We start from the raw sequence: 19,435 nt of genomic DNA, 5'->3' as shown, positions 1-19,435 counted from the left end.
GAGATCAAAGACAAGAAAGGGAAAGAAAATAGTGTTGTTGACCACCTATCCAGATTACCTTTGGAAAGTTCAACCACTGAACCATTGGAAATAAATGAAGAATTTCCAGATGAAAAGCTGTTTGCAGTGGATAACATGCCTTGGTTTGCTGACATTGCAAATTTTAAAGCCACTCAATTCATTCTAAAGAGGTTTACTTGGCAGCAAAAGAAGAAGTTCTTACATGACAACAAATTCTATGTGTGGGAAGACCCATACCTGTTCAAAATTGGAGTAGATGGGTTACTTAGAAGGTGCATTCCAGAAAGTGAGCAAGCTGAGATACTATGGCATTGTCACAATTCAGAATATGGAGGCCACCATGCATGTTCAAGGACTGCTGCAAAAGTTTTGCAAGCAGGTTTCTTTTGGCCTACACTCTTCAAAGATGCCAAGAGGTATGTGGAAAACTGTGACAAATGTCAAAGAACTGGAAATATCTCAAGAAGACATGAGCTGCCATTAACCAACATCTTAGAAGTGGAAATATTTGATGTATGGGGGATTGATTTCATGGGACCATTTCCCCCATCATTCTCACACGAATACATTCTAGTGGCAGTGGATTATGTGTCTAAATGGGTAGAAGCAATTCCCACCAGATCAAATGATGCAAAGGTAGTAATTTCTTTTATAAGAAAGAACATTTTTTCAAGATTTGGTGTGCCTAGAGTGCTTCCTAATGGTCCATTTATAGTCACACAAGTGTTTCCTAATGGTGCAGTAGAAATCAAGAGTGAATCCACTACCAAATGTTTCACAGTGAATGGACATCGCTTGAAGCATTCTTTATAGAATTCAGTTCCTATGGAGGAGATTGAAGAGGTGGATGTGTATTCCCCCATCATTTCTTCCAACCAAGACCCTTGCCATGAGTAAATCACTTCGCACGTCAAGCTAATGACGTTAAGGAAGCGCTCTGTGAGATGCAACTCACAAGTGAATAAGCAATTTTGTCTTTCTCTTATTTCTCCTTTGCATTCCTTCAATTACATTTTTGTCTTCATTTGAGGTGTAATGAGCTAAGCAATTTCTGATATGCTTCAATTTTGTGTAAATAAATTTTTGAGGATTCACAATTTTGTAGGAATTCTAACAGCAGCACCACTTTGGGCACTTATTCTTGCTAGGTACAATTCATCCTTCATGAAAGTGGCCACTCTCATAGGCTATAATGACTACTTTGGCTCAAGGTAAGCAACTCCTTCTCTGTCGTTCCCACTTTTAAGAGTGGGAGTGTCCACTTTGGCGCCAGGAGCTCGGTCATTTTGCGCGTGGACACTTTAGAGACCAATAGTGGCCACGCGCAAATCTCCTTGCATTGTCACCTCTTTGGAATTCCCACTTTGAAGCTCCATAGTCACCACGCGCACTTGTTCCACAAAATGACTCACTGGAGTTCCCACTTTGAAGCTCCATAGTCACCACGCGCATATGCCCACACACACACCCTCACTGTAGTTGTCACTTTCTTGGATGAAAGTCACCACGCGCAAATTGGAATCAAATTTAGCCTCTTAAGTGTTCCCACCTTTCTTGTTTGGAGTAGGCACGTACACCATTTGCACTATTCCCCTTGGGCCCAACTTAAAGTATCCACTAACTTTGAAAGTAAACACGCTCACCATTTCACACTATCCACCCCACACAACGCCCAGCACGCACTATTTTCACATCACCATTTCACACACCCACTCACTCCTAGGGCCAAAACGCACTTTCCCTCACCACACCCAAGGCTTCAAGCAAGGTAATTCTCTCAATTTCACTCCATTTATGGTTAGGGTTCATAGATTCCCCAATTTGGGGCTTTTCAATTTTACTTATTTTTTCTTGAAATTGAGGTGTAATTCTTGTGTAATTGAGCATTCTTACTTGAATTAGAGAGGGTGAGGTTCCTAAATTGCACCCAAAGGGGCATATGACTCCCATCCAATTGGGCGTTCCCACTTTTGACCCCAATAGTGGTCACGCCTACTTCCTCCTTGCCATGACTTCCATTTATCGTTTTTGTTATGCTTCCCTCTTTCATTTTTATGCTCTAAACATGCCAATAATGCTATTAAACTTCTTGTTCATATATGTTAGTGCCTGAATTTGGTTCGTGCCCAATTCCATTTAGTTTTGACCCCTCCATTTTGCTGTTTTGCTTTTCAATTCCATGCCATTTTACTTTTGCTGCACTTGATCCTCATGCACATTACATAATTAACCATAATTGTTGATCTTTCTGGGTGTTGAACATGTTTTTCATGACTTTAATTTCACTAATTGCTGCATTACGGTCCTTGAGCTTAGAAGCCATATTCTGCTATACATTGGATTGCTATACATAGTGAACGTATGCCACACCATTCTCTGTGCTTAATTGTTCTTGTCTGTACCATTTGAGCTCTATGCTTTGCCCACAGAATGCCTCCTTTTATGGAATGGAATGTGTTTATAGGCTATGTACCATGATTGACATTAGTTGCCCTCTGAGTCATATGTAGCACTATACACCCTTTTGCACACAAATTACTTAGGATGGTATCAAATTATTTTGCAGCCCCTGGTTTGATTGTTTGTTGTTGTGTGTTACTATAAAGGTTGACCCAATTTCCTTGCATTACCCATTCACATATTCTTTCTCCTCTGCAGATAATGTCAAGCAATTCTAGAAGGAACACACCTAGAACCAAGAGGAGTAGGACAGCTGAAGCCTCTTCATCTCAACCCCCTCCTACTCATGACCCAAGGTTTAGGTCCCCAGAGCACGAACAGTATTTTAAAGAGAACATCCTGCGGCGCCAGATCATCCAGGACAGGAGTTTTGAAATCCAGCAGGGGACATTTCTGCAGTTTCAGGAGGAAATAGACAGGCGTGGCTGGGGACTTTTTACTTCTTGTGCAGGCAATGGGTGGAAGGACATCACCCAGGAATTCTATGCTAATGCCCTGCGCTTGGAAGATGACATTTACCTCCCCAGGCACACCATGGTTAGGGGTAAGCAAGTTAGCTTCACTCCAGCCACCATCCAGAGGGTTTTAAACATCCCTCCCCTGCAGAAGCAACCTGGCCAACTGGATTTCACTGCATTCTGCAAACAGAAGGAAAAAGATTACCAGCCTATACTTCAAACAATCTGCACGGAAGGAGAAAATTGGGAATTTGATTGTAAAATGCAGCCCAAAAATTTGACCACCAAACACCTTCTCCCTCCTACCAAGGTGTGGAGTATCTTCGTTGTCAGCTCATTCATGCCAGTCATCCACACTTCCACCATTGCAGTAAAGAGGGCAGAACTCATCTATGCTATTTCACTGGCATGCCCATCCATGTTGGGGAGGTCATTAGCAGCGCCATGCTAGAAGTCCTTAAAAGGAGCAGAGATTCTTTAGCTTTTCCCTCTCTAATCACTATGTTATGCCAGGATGCAGGTGTTGATTTTGGAGACTACCAGCAGAGAATTAGAGCACTTCCTCCCATTTCCACTGCCTTGGTGAAGGACCTATTTAAGCCAAAGAAGTCTTCAGACCCAGGTCTCACCTTGCCAGCCAAATACAAGAAGGAGACCCCTGCAACACTCAAGGAGCAGCTACAGCAAATAGCACAGAGGCAGACTGCCATCCACTCTGGTCAAACCAGCATGCTCCTCCTCATGGAGACCATGATGCTGAACATTGGCAAGAAGATGGGGATGACTTCAGACCAGATATATCAGGCCCACTGTTTCCCTGCTCCTTTCCTCTGAGCTGCTGTTCAGAATGACCTGCCCCCATTCAATCCCAATGCCCCCAGAGATGTTCGCAACTCCAGTTCCTCAGAGGAAGCAGAAGAAGTAGAGGACGATGAAGGCGCCACCTTATCCACCTCTGATGAAGATGCCATTTTGTCCACCTTTCGTGTTTTCTTTTATTTCTTTTCTTGTACTTATTTTCTTTTATTTTCCCAAGTAATTAGGAACCACTTGTCCTTTTATTGTCTTTCCCTTCCTGCTTTTATGTTACTTTCCTTCAAACAGTTATGTTACCTCCCTTTCGTTCTTTTTCTGAACTCTTGTTATCATTGTGCAGAGATGCCCTCAATTCCATCAAGAGGAGCATCATTTTACCCTGAACTTTGAATACATCATCTATAAAAATGGGGTGAACTCTTTGTCTCTATTTTGCATTTATCTGTAGCTTACATTTCCTGCACCGTACTAGATAAAAGACAAAAATATTTTCCTTATTTCATTTCTTCTCTTTTCCATTTAATCTAGTTCTCTTTCGTATTTTGCTTTTATGCTCTGATTGCATTTCCCATCTAACTCCTACTCATTCTCATTTTTGTACATATTTACTGTCCCTACCATTTTGAACATATTTTCTTGTCGGGCGAATTGTACTCTCATTTTGCAAGTTATTATCACTTTTACTATGGTAGTGAATTGGGCCTTTCTTCTTCTTTTCTGTGTGCATATTACATATATTTTTGCATTCATCTTCTAGAACTTGCCCTGTTTCTTAATTCAATATGCATTGGGCAATTTTCCATCTGGATGATTGAGGCCTTCTTTGCACATACCCTTCCCCCCACCCTTGCACTTCACTTCCCTGTTCCCCACTTCTTGCTTTTGCCAAACTTAGTCCACAAATATATTTCCCTTTCCTTAATATTGAGTGCAAGAAACTAAGTTTGGGGTGTTGATTATGCTTGTAGTTGCTTGAGGACAAGCAATGTCTTAAGTTTGGGGTGGTGGACAGCATACATGTTCATAATACATGTAAAAAAAAAAATGATTGTCAAAGTCCATGATATCACAAAAATATGAATGAATGGATGAAAAAGGAGAAAAGAAAGAAAGAAAAATATAGTAAGGCATTTGAGTTGAAAAAGGATCTCCACATAAGGCAAATGAAAAATTAATGTGGTGAGAGAATGCTTTAACCTCTTAAGCTACATCATTTAAGGCATTCCACTCTAGTTGTTGCACTAAATCACTCAAAAGAACTCCCTCCTCTTGAGTACCCACTTGATCTTGTCACCCTCCTTGGTTAAATTTGAGCCTATCCTAACCCCAATTGTGACCAACAAAGCCCTCATGATAGGTGGTTCATTGTGTCTAGGCAAAGGAGATTGAGAATATGGGCAAGCCTATGGTACGGTGAGGCTAAATGCATGGATTGAGGGAACACACTCAGCCTATAATGTTATTGAGTGATGAGTGAAACACCACCTTGTGAAATGGATAGTTTCTTTGCATTATGTGAGTCACATGAAACCTTGCTTGATTCTTTTGTTTCAATTTAGTGGGACTTTGCATGGAACATTTGACATGAATGTGATTCGTCTGTTGAATGAGTCTATGGTTGTGAAGATGTTGGAAGTGCTAATTAAAGCATGAAGTTGAAATGAAAATCTCTAAAAAAAAAAAATTTGGATAAATCCAACCCTCTTCATTTGCTTTGCTTGAATTTTGATTTGCTTGAGGACAAGCAAAAGTTTATGTTTGGGGTTATGATGAATCCACTTTTTATTATATTTTTACTTGCCTTTTTGGTGCTCCTTGATAGAAAAAATGAACTTAGATAGTGCAAATAATATAGAAATAATATTTTGAGTAAATATCATAGGTTTATTAATTTTTGGTTAATTTGCATTTAATTACATAGATATAGATTGAAATTTTAATTATCTTGATAATTTTGCAGAGTCCCCAAGTTAATTTTGAGAAATCTTGGTCCTTGGATGAAAGTTGTCCCCAAAGTAGCCACTTTTAGGAGCAAAAGTGGCAACTACAGCAAGTCTGGGCATTAAAGGTTCCAAAGTAGCCACTTTCAAGCCCAAAAATGGCAACTCCAGAGAGCTCCAGGGACGCCAATTTTGAAGCATGATGCGCGTGGCCACTATTGCCTTTCAAAGTGGCTACGCGCATCCAAAGTTCTCACTTTCAAGACCAAAAGTGGCAACTCCAGAGAGCTCCAGGGACGCCAATTATGAAGCATGATGCGCGTGGCCACTATTGCCTTTCAAAGTGGCTACGTGCATCCAAAGTTCCCACTTTCAAGACCAATAGTGGCAACTCCCGAGAATTGACAGATTTACGAGAATTGCGCGTGGACACTTTCAAGGCCCAAAGTGGACACTTTCAAGGCCTAAAGTGGACACTTTCAAAGGCAAAAGTGGACACTTTGCTGACATGTCATCCACTATAAATAGAATTTAGGAATTAGGGTACGGGACTTTTGACACTTTACAAAATTTTCCTTTGCCAAATTGAGACATTTTTCCAGAACATTAGAGTCTTGGGTGACTGCCAAGGGTCCTCTATAGGTTTTAATTTCCAATTTACCTTTTGATTTTGGTTGAATTTATATTAATGTTACTTACGTTCTTGTATTTCTTTCATTCATTTGTGAAGCCCATCCACATGGAGGGCTAAACTTCCTTGTAATTCCTAGTCAATGCACATGAATCTTGAATTCTTGGGATTAATTGCAATACAAATATTCCTTTCCTTGAATTTATTGACCCCAATCTTTGAATGAAATGGAATTTGCATAAAGGGAACATTGCTTAATGAACCCTAAATTACCCAACAAAATTCTAATTCAAATTTGCTTAATTTTGATTAATCCTTGAGGTTGCTTAATCTTAGGGATAGAGATTGGAGCCCATTAAGATGCTTAATTTTAATTGGGATGTTAAAGTTAATTTTTGCTTGTTAGATTAACTTAATTCAAGGGAAAGAAAGGGGATTATTGAATCATTTGAAAGAATAATGATGGAACTCATTGATTGACTAGGAATTACTCATTTTAATTGATTGAATTTCACTAGTTTACACTTTGCTCTTGATTAAAATCTTGAAATTGACAAACCTCCCCCCAATTTACTTGCTTTAAAATATATGTTCACACTTGTTTGATGTATGTTCCCAACCAAAAATTTCTTGGAGACGAACTAGGACAACACCCTAGTATTGCATTTATTTCTTTGCATATTTGATGAGGATTAACGACAATCTTTTGCATGACGAGTAGTTAAATTCGTTTCATCAAACTACAGCTTCACTCCTTGTAGTTATGGCTTGACATTGCTCTTTAGGATTGATTACTGTATTGCTTGGAAATCTTCCTTCATCCCTGCTGGATAGTTGTTTAGCTAATTGTCCGATTTGTGTTTCTAGTTTCTTCATGGAAGCTTCTTGGTGCTTGAAGCTTGTTTGAGTCACCTTCATGAATTGCAGCATAGTTTCTTCCATCTCAGTCAACCTCTCATTCATAGGCTTGGAAAATTTCTGATTTCCTTGAGGTTGAGTGGATGAATTCCTCTGAAAATAAGGCTGTTGTGTTGCTGGACCTGCATTAGAAAAAGGCAAATTTGAGTTAGAATTCTTTGCAGCAGAATATTGATTATTCCAATTAGAATACTGCTGAGTTCTATTATTCAAAAATTGAAATCCAGGGGGATATGATGACTGTTGTCTCTAAAAATTATTCAAATAATTCACTTGCTCTTGTGGTTCACTTGTGGATGGCTCACATGCACCATTTACATGGTTTCCTCCACAAAAATCACAACTTAGCTGACTGGTAGGCATACTCCCTGTTTGCATATTGCTGATTTGTTATGTTAAGGCAGCTAATTGTTCTGAAAACATTTGATTTTGTAGCTGATTCTGTGCAAGAAAAGTTTCCAGAACCTTAGCTTCATGACCAAAATTTCTTCCTTGATTTCTTGAGTTTGAATTCTGATACATTGAAGATGCCATCATCTCGATAATTCTCTGAGCTTCTTCCAAGGATTTTGTATTTAATGAACCTCCAGCAGCAGCATCAACCATTGTTCTTGTTACTGCATTCATCCCATTATAAAAAGTTTCCAATTGCATCCAATCTGGGATACAATGATGTGGACACCTTCTAAGTAATTCTTTGTATCTTTCCCAAGCTTCATACAATGATTCTCCTTCTTGCTGCACAAAGGATGTAATTTCTCCTCTCAACTTAGCAGCTTTGGATGGAGGGAAGTACTTAGTTAGAAACTTATTCACAAGTTCTGTCCAGGTTGTGATGCTTCCTTGTGGTTGAGCTTGTAACCAAAATTTTGCTCTATCTCTCAAGGAAAAAGGAAATAGTCTTAATCTGATAGCTTCTTCACTAACTCCATTCATTCTTATGGTGTCACATAGCTGCAGAAAATTTGAAATATGTAAGTTAGGATCATCAAAATTTCCACCAAAAAACTGATCCTGTTGGACTAAATGTAGTAGGGCAGGTTTAATCTCAAAATGGTTGACTTGAATAGTTGGCCTAATTATAGAAGAGTTAAAACCTTGCATGTTAGGAATAGCATAGTCCCCTAATGTTCTAATTCTGTTCTGCTCTGCCATTTCTATTGCTGGATTTGGTTGTCTCAAGGGTGTAGATGTTCTTTTCACTCTAGAATTACTCTGAAATTCTAGAGAATGGACAGCTTCTAATTCACTATCACTCCCTATAGCTTTTTCTGCTCTAGACTCTTTTCTCAATCTTCTCAAAGTTATGTCTATGTCAGGATCAAAGATCAGAATTGATTTATTCTTGTTTTTACCACGCATATACAAATCAAATTGAAGCAAAATTAGACTACAATCAATATTCAAAAATGCACAACAGAAATCATGCAAAATCTATCAGTAAAAGCATATAGAAATTTAAATCTAGTAGTTGCAGAATTGTAAAATCATGTAAAAGATATGCAGAATGGCAATTACAAATATGAAGAACAATGAAAACTGAAATTATGCAGATAAATAAGGATTTAAAATTTCTATGCAGCAGTCAGAATTATTGTGCAGAATAATACACAAGGTGCAGTGAAATTATGCAGAAAGCAGTTTAAAAGCAAAGCAACAAAATAAATGCTCAATCTAGTTACTTTTCTACTACTAATGATATTGAAATGCAAAATTCCCCGACAATGGCGCCAAAAACATGTTGTTCACAATCTAACACTAGCAAGTGCACTAGGATTGCAGCAAGTAATGAGTAAATTTAAGATCCAAATATCGTCTCCACAGGGAATTTAGGTTTCAAATACCACTTCATAGAATTATAACCATTTAAGCTTTTCCGAATTGGAAGGAGAGTAATAACATGTAATAACAGCAAACTAGAATAATTAAAAGTAAAATGAATTGTAGAAAATAGAACAATGAACACACAGTTATGTGATAACAGAGGAAGAAACCATAGCTAGGGAATTGCTTCACCAAAACTCCAATGTTTAATCAATAAAGTTTTGAATTAACAAGCAATTGGAAAGAATGACAATCAGTTTCACATTATATTATTCAGAGGTTAATTCCTTAACTCAGTGAACCTAACATTCAATTAAACCATTCTAATTCCTTAGATCTGATTCAATTCAATATTGCTTTAAGTGTAAGAAACCAGAAGATTGCAAAATCAAAGCCTCTTATCCCTAAGAAAACTATAATCTCAGTGATTGGTTCAGATCTGAAGAACAAATTCAATTTCCATTGACAAGAGTTCCTCTGAATTTAGTTAATCAAATTTCCATTCAATTTCCACGTGAAGTTCAGAATCAATCACTCAATCTATTCCAAAGCTTGAAATTCAGATCCAAATCAATTCAACATGTTCGTTTCAGATCTACAATCCCTAACTATGAACGAATTACACAGCCATGGTAGCAGAGAAAAGAAAAGAAAGAGAAGAAGAAACTCAGAAACACCATGGAAGATTGCTCCACTCCAATTCCTCTTCGTGAAGCTCCAAGATTTGAATCCCCACTCCTCTCTCTCACTTCCTCTAACGAGAATCTAACTAAAAAAACTGAAAATGAACAGAATCCCCTCTTTCCGGATCGTTTCTGGTATTTATAGAATTTTCCAGATTTTCACGTCATCACTTTTATTAGAAATAGTAGTTACGCAGAAAGTTTTTGGTTGCGCATTAACACTTTTCCCAGAAATAGTGGCCACACGCATTTTCCTGATATTGAGAGCTCTTTGGAACTATCACTCTTGATGATAAAAGTGACAATGCAGAGCCAAGGTAGTTGCGCGTTATCACTATTGCTGATAAAAGTGACTACGCGCAACTCGCCAAGTTAAAGACTCTATGGAACGATCACTTTTGATGACAATAGTGGTTATGCAGAGCTTTCCTGATATTTTGCCTCTCTGGAACTATCACTATTAATGATAAAAGTGGTTACGCAGAGCTTTCCTTCTTCTTTGAGCTCTGAAGTGATCACTTTCACTGACAATAATGATCACACCCACTCTGCAATTTCTTACTCTTGTGTTTTTGGAGTCCAGGCTTGCTTCTTTCCTCTTCCTTATCATCAAACCTCCATGGATATGATCCTTGCTCAATTTATTCCTTCAAAAACAAGATTAAAAACTTAATTCCTAAGCAAAAATTTCACAATTGCTAAAATAACTACAAATTTAAACAAAACTTCAATTCCTTCTCTTTTTCTGAGTTTTTCTGCTTTCTTTATATATTTTTCTAATCAAATGTGTTAGAATTATGCTAAAATATCAGTCAAAATATGGATTCATCACTAGACGAACTAGGGATGAGGCTGTAGATGCCTTGTTAGGAAGAGTAGTGGACATTCTGGAGAGACAGAATGAGTCAGCTCCTAATCGTGGTTTATCTGAGTTTCGCAAGAACAAACCTTCCCAATTTTGTGGCGGGTTTGATCCTAACTGTGCTCAACTGTGGATAGAAGAATTAGAAAAAATCTATGAGGCTATGGTTTGTACTGAGGAGGAGAAGGTGACCTATGCTACCTTCATGCTCATAGGAGAAGCTGAATATTGGTGGCGGACTACTCGCCATCAGTTGGATACTGAAGGAGCTGTTATAGATTGGCCAACCTTTCGACGCCGATTTCTTGAAAAGTATTTTCCAGAAGATATCCGAAGAAGGAGAGAACAAGAATTCCTAACTTTGACTCAAGGACAAATGAGTATTGGAGAATATGCAGCAAAGTTTGATGAGCTGTCAAAGTATTGCCCATATTTTGCATAAGCTGATGATAGGTCTAGATGCTCTAAATTTGAAAGTGGACTACGTCCTAACATCAAACAAGCCATCAGTTGTCAACAGGTGCGTCATTTTCCAACTTTGGTGGACAGATACCGTATCTATGAAGACGATACTAAGAGTCGTCAAGCTTTGTGGAGGAACTCTGGTCCTCAACGTCCTGCGAGCAGTTTATGTTCTAAGGATAAAGGAATCCAAGAGAAGCGTAAGCCTTACTTTAATCCGATGCGAAGTTATAGAAGTGAGCCTACTAGAACTCAAGGGTCTAGTATTGGAAGCGTAAATCGATCTACTCTTGTATGTCACAACTGTGGAGGTCCTCATTTTAGGTCTCTGTGTCGTCAACATCCTTCCACTTGTTCTAAGCGCAATAGAATGGTACACCTTGGTCGTTTTTGCAGGCAACCTAACAATAATTTCGTTAGAAGGGATTATGGTAACCCAAGCCAAAGTCAAGGGAATGGGAATAGCCAAAGCGAGGTGAGGAATCAAAATCCCAGTAATGTTTCTCGAGTTTCTACTGGAAGGCCAAATACTAGAGGACGAGTGTTCACTATGAGTAGTGTTGAGGCTGCTCAAGCTATAGATTTAATCCAAGGTACATGCGTTCTTAATAGGACTTCTCTTAATATGTTGCTTGACTCTGGCGCTATACACTTTTTCATTTCTAAATCGTGTGTGAGGTGATTTGAATTACCTATCCTTGTCATGAAATTTGATGTTGTTATTTCCACTCCTGTAAATGATCTTGTGATTGCATCCTATGTTTGTTGAATTGTTTACTTCAAATTGAAGGCAAAAGTTTTCTTGTCAATCTAATCTGCCTACCTCTTTCTGAGTTAGATGTTATTCTGGAGATGGATTGGCTTTGGCCAACCATGGCTTACTTGAATTCCAAAATAAGACCCTAGGCTTTAATCATTCTGATAGGGTCAATTCGAATAGCCTTGAGGCTGAGAATTTGAAAGATCTAGCTACTCCAATAGGCAACTTGATTTCTAGAGAAATCCAAGCATAAGTGCTTCTAGATTTAGCCACATATTTTGAGAGTTAACCCGACTACTGGAGTGGGTAAAGCTCTAAAATCTCACAAACTCCACTGAAATTCATTGGTCACCACCAAATTCAAAGAAGATTGGAAGTTCAGCTTATCGAATCGCGCTATCTTCGAAACTATCCAATCTCCACAACATCTTTCAAATCTCATAACTACTGATTGAAGGGGTTACGCAGCTTAAGAATAAGGAGATTTCTTTGGTGAAGGTCCATTGGAATGCTGATAGTGTGGAAGATGTCACGTAGGAAAGAGAGACTGACATAAGAAATGTATATCCGCATCTATTTGACTCAGGTTAGAAATTTCGAGGACGAAATTTTTGTAAGAGGGTTAGTCTTGTAACGCCCAAATTTTTGTTAGTTGGCTATTAGCTCTTGAATTTTAATTATTTGCTAATTTCGACTTGCTAGTGTCGGAATAATTAGATAGATGTTGAATTTTCTATTTTTATTCACTGAGCAGAATAGTGACTTGATCTCTAAGTTCTGCATTTTAGAGTAACTGCATGCAATACACTTGGCTTTGATATCATCCAAGAATTGTCCTGATTGTATTCAGCTGTATTACCCACAAATACCCCTGAGAATCTTGTTCAAAAAGCTATATTTTATCTTATTTAAATTATTGAAAATCGTAATTATCATTCTTGAAAAATATGAGATTTTGTAATTATTACGTAGATTTTGTAATCATTACGAAATATTCTATATTTATTTCAAAAGATTTTGTAATCACTGCAAAAAGATTTTGTAATCATTACGAAATATTCCATATTTATTTCAAAAGATTTTGTAATTACTGCAAAACGATTTTGTAATCATTACGTAGATTTTGTAATGATTTCAAAATACCTTATAATCATTTCCAAAGATTTTATAATCATTTCAAAAGATTTTGTAATCATTACTTAGTCTTGTAATCATTACTTCAAATCTTTACAAATCTAGTATCGGCCACTAGATTTTCATGCAAAATATTCTTGTCCCCTAAAGTGCAAACACCATGATTACCCGAATCTTCCAAAATCTAATACCGACCACTAGAATTACATGCAAGAGATTCTTGTCTCCCGATTCGCCGACAAAGTCATTTCGGAACTTTCTTTTCATGTCTTCCAAATTGCCGACCCCATAATTACCTTAATTAATTGTCTTTCTTGAAATTAGCACCACATCAAATGTCTCGTTCACGTGTCAACCTAGTCATGTCGCATTCTTTTCCGACCAATCAAATTACATGCATTTGCTGCCCAAAATCTTAACCTTGGAGTTTTGTACCGATTTTTGGAAATTTCCCCACCAAAACCGTGTGCATGCAGCCTTAAATTATTCCATGCATTTTGCTTGCCAAAATGTACTAACTTTGCTTGCAAGTTTCCCTAAAATTCACTACTCCTACACTAAAAACCGTGACACCCTTTTCTTGCACCATTTGTATCAAATTCACTTCAATTTTGCACCAATTAAGCCTTGTGCAGTTTTTCAACTTTGGAACCTTGCCAAGTAAGCCAAACCGTAAGTGTTTTGTGGCAATTGGCCATTAGAACCATTAACCCTCCATATAAATAGACTTACCAAATTCAATTGCTCATTTTGGAAGCCAAAAATCGTGACCACCCTCATTTCTCTTTCTCTCACTTTGCTTCATCATTTTTATTCTTTCAAAGTCTCAAATTCTCTCAAACTCTCTCAAGAAAACCAAGAGCTCCCAGCCCCTCAAACACCACAATTTCTTCATCCAAATCACTCAAACACTTCACCCTTCCATCACTAACTTCTTCCTCCATCATCCCTCCAATTTTCGTGTTGAAAGAACTCACCTAGGAGGAAGAACTTGAAGAACTTGGTTGCTGTTTTTTGGTCCAGCAAGCTCTCTTTGAAGATCCACAAAAATCCAGCCCTTTCTCTCACCATTTCACGCCCAAAACTCAAAGGTAAGGGGGAGTTCTCACCTTGTATTTTGATTCTTGCTTTCCCTTGGTTAAATTGTGAAAAATCCTTAGAAAGTTTTCATTTTTATCTTCAATGATCTTGGACAAAATGATTGAACCCTTTGCATGTTAAGTTTGCATCTTGCTCTCCACTTTTATCACTTTTATATTCTCGGTTTTATGCTTGGATGAGTGGACCCTTTGAAAGTTTGAATTTTTATTCTTTGCATGTTGAATCTTTTGGTGCATATCTCGGTTTTGCACTTATCTTGGCTGAATCTTTGGTTTGAAAAATGGTTTACCCTTGGAGTCTTGGAACCGTGAAATGATTTGTTAAAATCCCCTTTTTGCATGTTGATTTTGAACCTTGAAGGTTTCGGTTTTCCACTTTCTAAACTCAATATTAGCTTTTAACCAATGATCTTGCACTTGACTACTCAAATGATGCCTTGCATGTCTTGAACCCCTTGTTCTTTTGAGATCTATCTCTCTTTAAATAAGTGTACTCTTTGGATCATTAAAATGAAAGATCTAAGTGTCGAAAACCCTTAGGTATTGCCTCGGTTTAGACTTTTTAAACTTAATCCTTTGCTGAAAATTAAAGTACTGCACTTGGATGATGGAACCTTGTGTTTGTATGTTGATTTTTCTCTATTTTGCTTATTGTGGACTTGATGAAAAATGAGTTTTTAAAGGCTGGACAGTTTTGATTGTTATGAGGAAAAAGGCTAAGATTTATATATTTTGAAACCTTGGGACATTTGAAAAGGATTGGTATGATTCATTGTAATTAATTTCATAAAAAGAGAAAAGGAAAATCGCTTGGATGGTTTCGGTTTTGACATCCAAAAGTGTTGCAAAATTTCAGAAAAATATCTTGTATGTACCTTGCATTTTAAGGAAACTAAAATTGAATTTGAAAGTGTGTTGCATTGATTTGAATGCCTTGAACCGTGTGGGACTTGGTTGAGTGTGTGATTGAATGATTGACTGTAAAATTGATTGTGATTGACCTTGATGTTGCTTGGTATTGGTACTTGAAATTGGGGATGTTTGCTTGAATGAGTTGCTGAAAAAATTAGAAGTGATGTGAAATAGTGTACTATTCATGAATTGTGTTATTCCTTGAAAAAACCGTGAAAAGGTTGAATTGACACTTGGTTGGAAAATTTGAATGACTTACTATTTATTATGATTATGCCAAGAAATGGCCATGTTGATAATACTACATGCATCATTTGCATCTTACTACAAAAGACTTGATGAACCAAGAGATTGTGCAACAAAAAAATAATTATACAATGATATATTGATGTTGATCTAGAGCCCTTGAGGGCTGAATTATCGAAAAGGACCTTGGACCTAAATGGAATTATTGGGAATATTATGAATTTGACATATATTGAGTGGTTGAGTAAGTGGAGTGAAGAAACCACATATATCTTATAAGAAAAGTGTGAAAACCCGAGAGGATAGGACTTTGAACATTTGTGAACTAAGTTGATTAAGTTGGTGTATAGAAAGAACCTAAGTTTGATTAATCTTCCCTAATGAAGAGAGAAAAACTGAGAGGTAACACCTTTAGATTATTGTGAATTAACTTGTTTAATTGATGGTTTAGAGAGGAGTTAAGTTTTATAAATTGTACTTTTGTGGAGAGAAAAACCGAGAGGAAGAAATCAAGAGAGCAAGAGTTTGAGTTGAATGATTTATGGTTTAGAAGGTGTTAGAGATTGATGGAAATAAATGTAATGGTTAGGATGAACTTGAATGGCGAGATTACAAGGATTGAGAAACGGGATTGTACTAAATTGAAAGAGAGATTGGACATGAAATGTGAAAGAAAAAGTGAATTGAGAAAGAGGAAATGAATCAAGAAGGCTTGAATGAATTGCCTATGTTATGGTCCAATATATTAAGTGCTGCACTAAAATTATCCATGAGTGGAAAAATATAAAACCATAAGACTATGAATCTATGATGAAAGATCTATTCTAAGGTATGAGTTCTAGAAACTATATTACTTTGAACTACTATGAACTCATTGAAATTGCTATGAAAACTCATGGAATCTATCTATCTATGATACTATGAAACTCATGGAATCAATCTATCTATGCTACTATGAAACTCATGGACTCTATCCATGCTACTGTGAAACTCATGGAATCTATCCATGCTACTAAGCCCTGTGATGGCTTCTATTATATTCTATTGTGCCTAGCCTCTAAGTGGCTACATGAAATGAGAAAACTATCAAAGAAAACTGAAAAATATCATTTCATGCATCATACTATTATTTTGAATGACTTGGAGGCATTACCGCGGCACAGCTTGGAGGTGTTGTAGGTTCGATCCCGAGTAGATCTACTGGGGGTGGCAAAAGGGGGAATAGTCGACCTAAGTGGCAATAGTGATGCGCCTCTGTGGCTGGGTCGTGACCCACTGCAAACCTTAGCCAAACTTGACAAGGACCGCACATTCTATGGTCGTCGAGGTCCATTCCCGAAGAGACCGATCTTGGGCCAAACACCAGTGGTGTTCTACTAAAGCTAAATGCTGCTTCTATTCTATTCTACTGTGCCAATCTAAATGCAGGGAATGGAGTCCTTCGATCGCCTCACGACTTGAATCTATCTATCTATGAGACTCTATGGTAAAAGTTGGGCAAGTCGCCAGTCATAGAGTGATGGGATCCCCATGCATCATTGCATACTATTAAAACATGAGAGACGACATGGGTGAGATTCAAACTTGCATTCATACATCATATGCATTACTACTAGGAATGATTGATTGACTGTGAAATTGGTAATGAATATGACTATTGCTTATTATTCCAATCTACTACTGAATACTTGATGATGGTGAATGCTGATTGTTGAAAGTGCTTGTGATTGTGACGCCGTCTTCCTTGGGGTATGGCTATTTGATTATTGTTTGTGTGTGGAGAACTCACCACTTTGAATTGTGTTGTATTGTGTCGTCTTTCTCTTTTATCTATATAGAGGGACCAGAACGAGGTGAAGGTATGGATCCTTCCTTCTGAGGAGGATCTATGGGTGTTTGACTCTGTGGCTCAGCAAAGTATCTCCCATGGACTAGCTCGTGTGAATCATGGATTAGAGAATGGAGGCTCTGTTGCTGCGGCTGCTTCTCGTTCTTCTTCCCCTACTTCCTTTGAGGAGTCGGATCCTATTAAGGATTACTCCCCTTACGACTATTGCTTTTGTTTGACTATGTATTAGGGGAACTGCTCTTAGGAAGTCTGGTCTTATTCTGTTATGTTTTGTATTTGGATAATGCTAATCGTCTTTAATTATGACTAAGAACTTGACTATGCTGCCAAACTGATATTTAATATATCGAGGTATTATCATATTATGAGCTGTGTCTATTCTTACTCTATTATGCTGTTGAGATTGAAATGTGGAATGATAATTAGCTATGGTATGGTTAGATGTTGAACAGATATGTATATTAACTCTCTTTTTCTAGAAAAAGGGAACCTATACTTATATTTCTATGTATGAAGCAAAAAAAAATTTACCAAATTTTGGTGTTTTCTGAGTTACTACATTAATAAAGTAATAAAAACTGAATTGCATAAAAATTATGTAGTAAGAGGTGCAATTCGAGTCGTCTCTCAATGATGATAACGTTATATGATTATAAATTTAGAGGGGGTTTGATTTATCGAATAACACTAATTAGAATCAAAAGTTAACAAGAATTAAAGGCTCTAATCCAAGAATTTAGAAGAACTACGACCACTCTTTCATCGGATTCCAAGAAGATGCATCAACCAACAAATTAGTGATTAACATTAAATTCGAATGAAACCTTAATTCAAATTAAGCATTCACACGAGAACCCTCATGCATTTGATTAACACACAATTCGCTCAAAGTTCAGAAACTTCTAGAACCTAATCAATTTGTGTTAATTTAATTCACCAATGCCATTAATCTTAGATCTCAAACCTGAAAATCTAATTCACACTCCTTCAAGAATTAGTTACATACATCAACCGAAACCAAACGAAGAACTTTAATTCAAAATCATAATTAGCAAAAGGAGAAAGAAGGAAGAGGTGAAACCGAATTTGTTGTTGAATAAATTGCAAAAACTGATCCTCAAGAGTGTCTCAGCCCTTTTTCAATCCTTGGACTAGAAGGAAGTCGAAGCCTCCATTAATGGAGGAAAATGAAAGGTAAAAATAGAAGATGCAAAGAAGAAAAATAGAAACCCTAAAACATAAATCTAATCTAACCCAACTTCTCAACCCACCCTTTTACAACCTGCTGCCCTAATTTAAATACAGGCTCTGAAGGGTCAAAACATAAAACCTAATTAATAATTATTCAATTACATCAATCCTCTACTCAATAGCTGTCTTTGGAATCCTTATATGTTCAGATTCGAATTTTGGAGGGAAAGTTATGCTTGTAATTGCTGCCCAGTATCCATGATAAATCTGCAAAGATTTTCAGTGGTATTTTTGGCTATGAAAATCTATCCGATTTGATTTCTGATATGAAGATAAGTTGTAGCCCTGGATGTTAGCTTCAAAATGCAACTGGAATGGGCTTAAACGAACATTTGTGGACTCAGATATGGCCCAGATACTGCACCAAGGTCAGAAATCGCGAGTACAGCGTTTCAACTTTTTCCAGACCCAGTTTCAGCTTCTTATCATCATAATTGGGTTCTGACCTCTTATAAGAATTGTGCGCCTTTCTCTTAGCTTTCCTACAAATCAAGAATCACAATGAAATGAGTTCTAGAACTCAAGATATGGTCCAGAAACCAAAACAGTATCAGAATTTGCCAAATACTGGAAAAATTAAATAAAGCCCAAATAAAATTCAAACATCATAAAATTATTCAATTCAAACCAATTAGGCACAAAAGAGGATTAATGAGCTACGAATGAGAGGAAATAAGGTTAAAAAAATCCAATTGATCAGCCTCCAGGATAGGCTGAATAAAAGGGCTCTGACTCGAGACATTGTCCCGTTCAGTAGGGGTTCCAATTTGTGGAGTTTCCTTTGGTTTTTCTTTCAATGTCGAGGACTCTCCTTGTTCTTGAGCAAACGGGGTAGTCTGAGAGGGTGTGTGGGTTTTAATTTCCTCCTTCAAGTTAGCATTCTCCCTCCGTAAGGTCGACATCTCTTTCTCTGGCCTGTTGCATTTCCCTCATCTCGGCCTGGAGCTGTCTTACTACATAAGAAAGGCTTTCATCTCCCCCCCCCCTTTCAGCCAAAACTTCAGGAATCGGTTGATTGGGTGTCACATCTTTCTATTGACGAGAAGTTCCTCCTTGATAATTTTGTCCCTCCTCTTGGCTTCTTGTGAGTACCATGATGATTGAAAAA

The 19,435-nt window shown here is 37.5% G+C and overlaps 1 non-coding gene across 1 annotated transcript; it reads left to right on the top strand.

Moving 5' to 3' along the window:
* The first annotated feature begins 7,908 nt into the window (after positions 1 to 7,908).
* LOC113853617 lies at positions 7,909 to 8,015 on the top strand. The gene has a single exon (XR_003502672.1). It is a non-coding gene; the product is annotated as a small nucleolar RNA R71 (small nucleolar RNA).
* Positions 8,016 to 19,435: the final 11,420 nt, after the last annotated feature.

The sequence above is a fragment of the Abrus precatorius genome, unplaced genomic scaffold (assembly GCF_003935025.1).
Source record: "Abrus precatorius isolate BTA unplaced genomic scaffold, Abrus_2018 Scaffold0, whole genome shotgun sequence".
Taxonomy (NCBI): domain Eukaryota; kingdom Viridiplantae; phylum Streptophyta; class Magnoliopsida; order Fabales; family Fabaceae; genus Abrus; species Abrus precatorius.
Note: the sequence above shows the minus strand (reverse complement) of the source record. Positions and strands in the feature narration are given on the sequence as shown.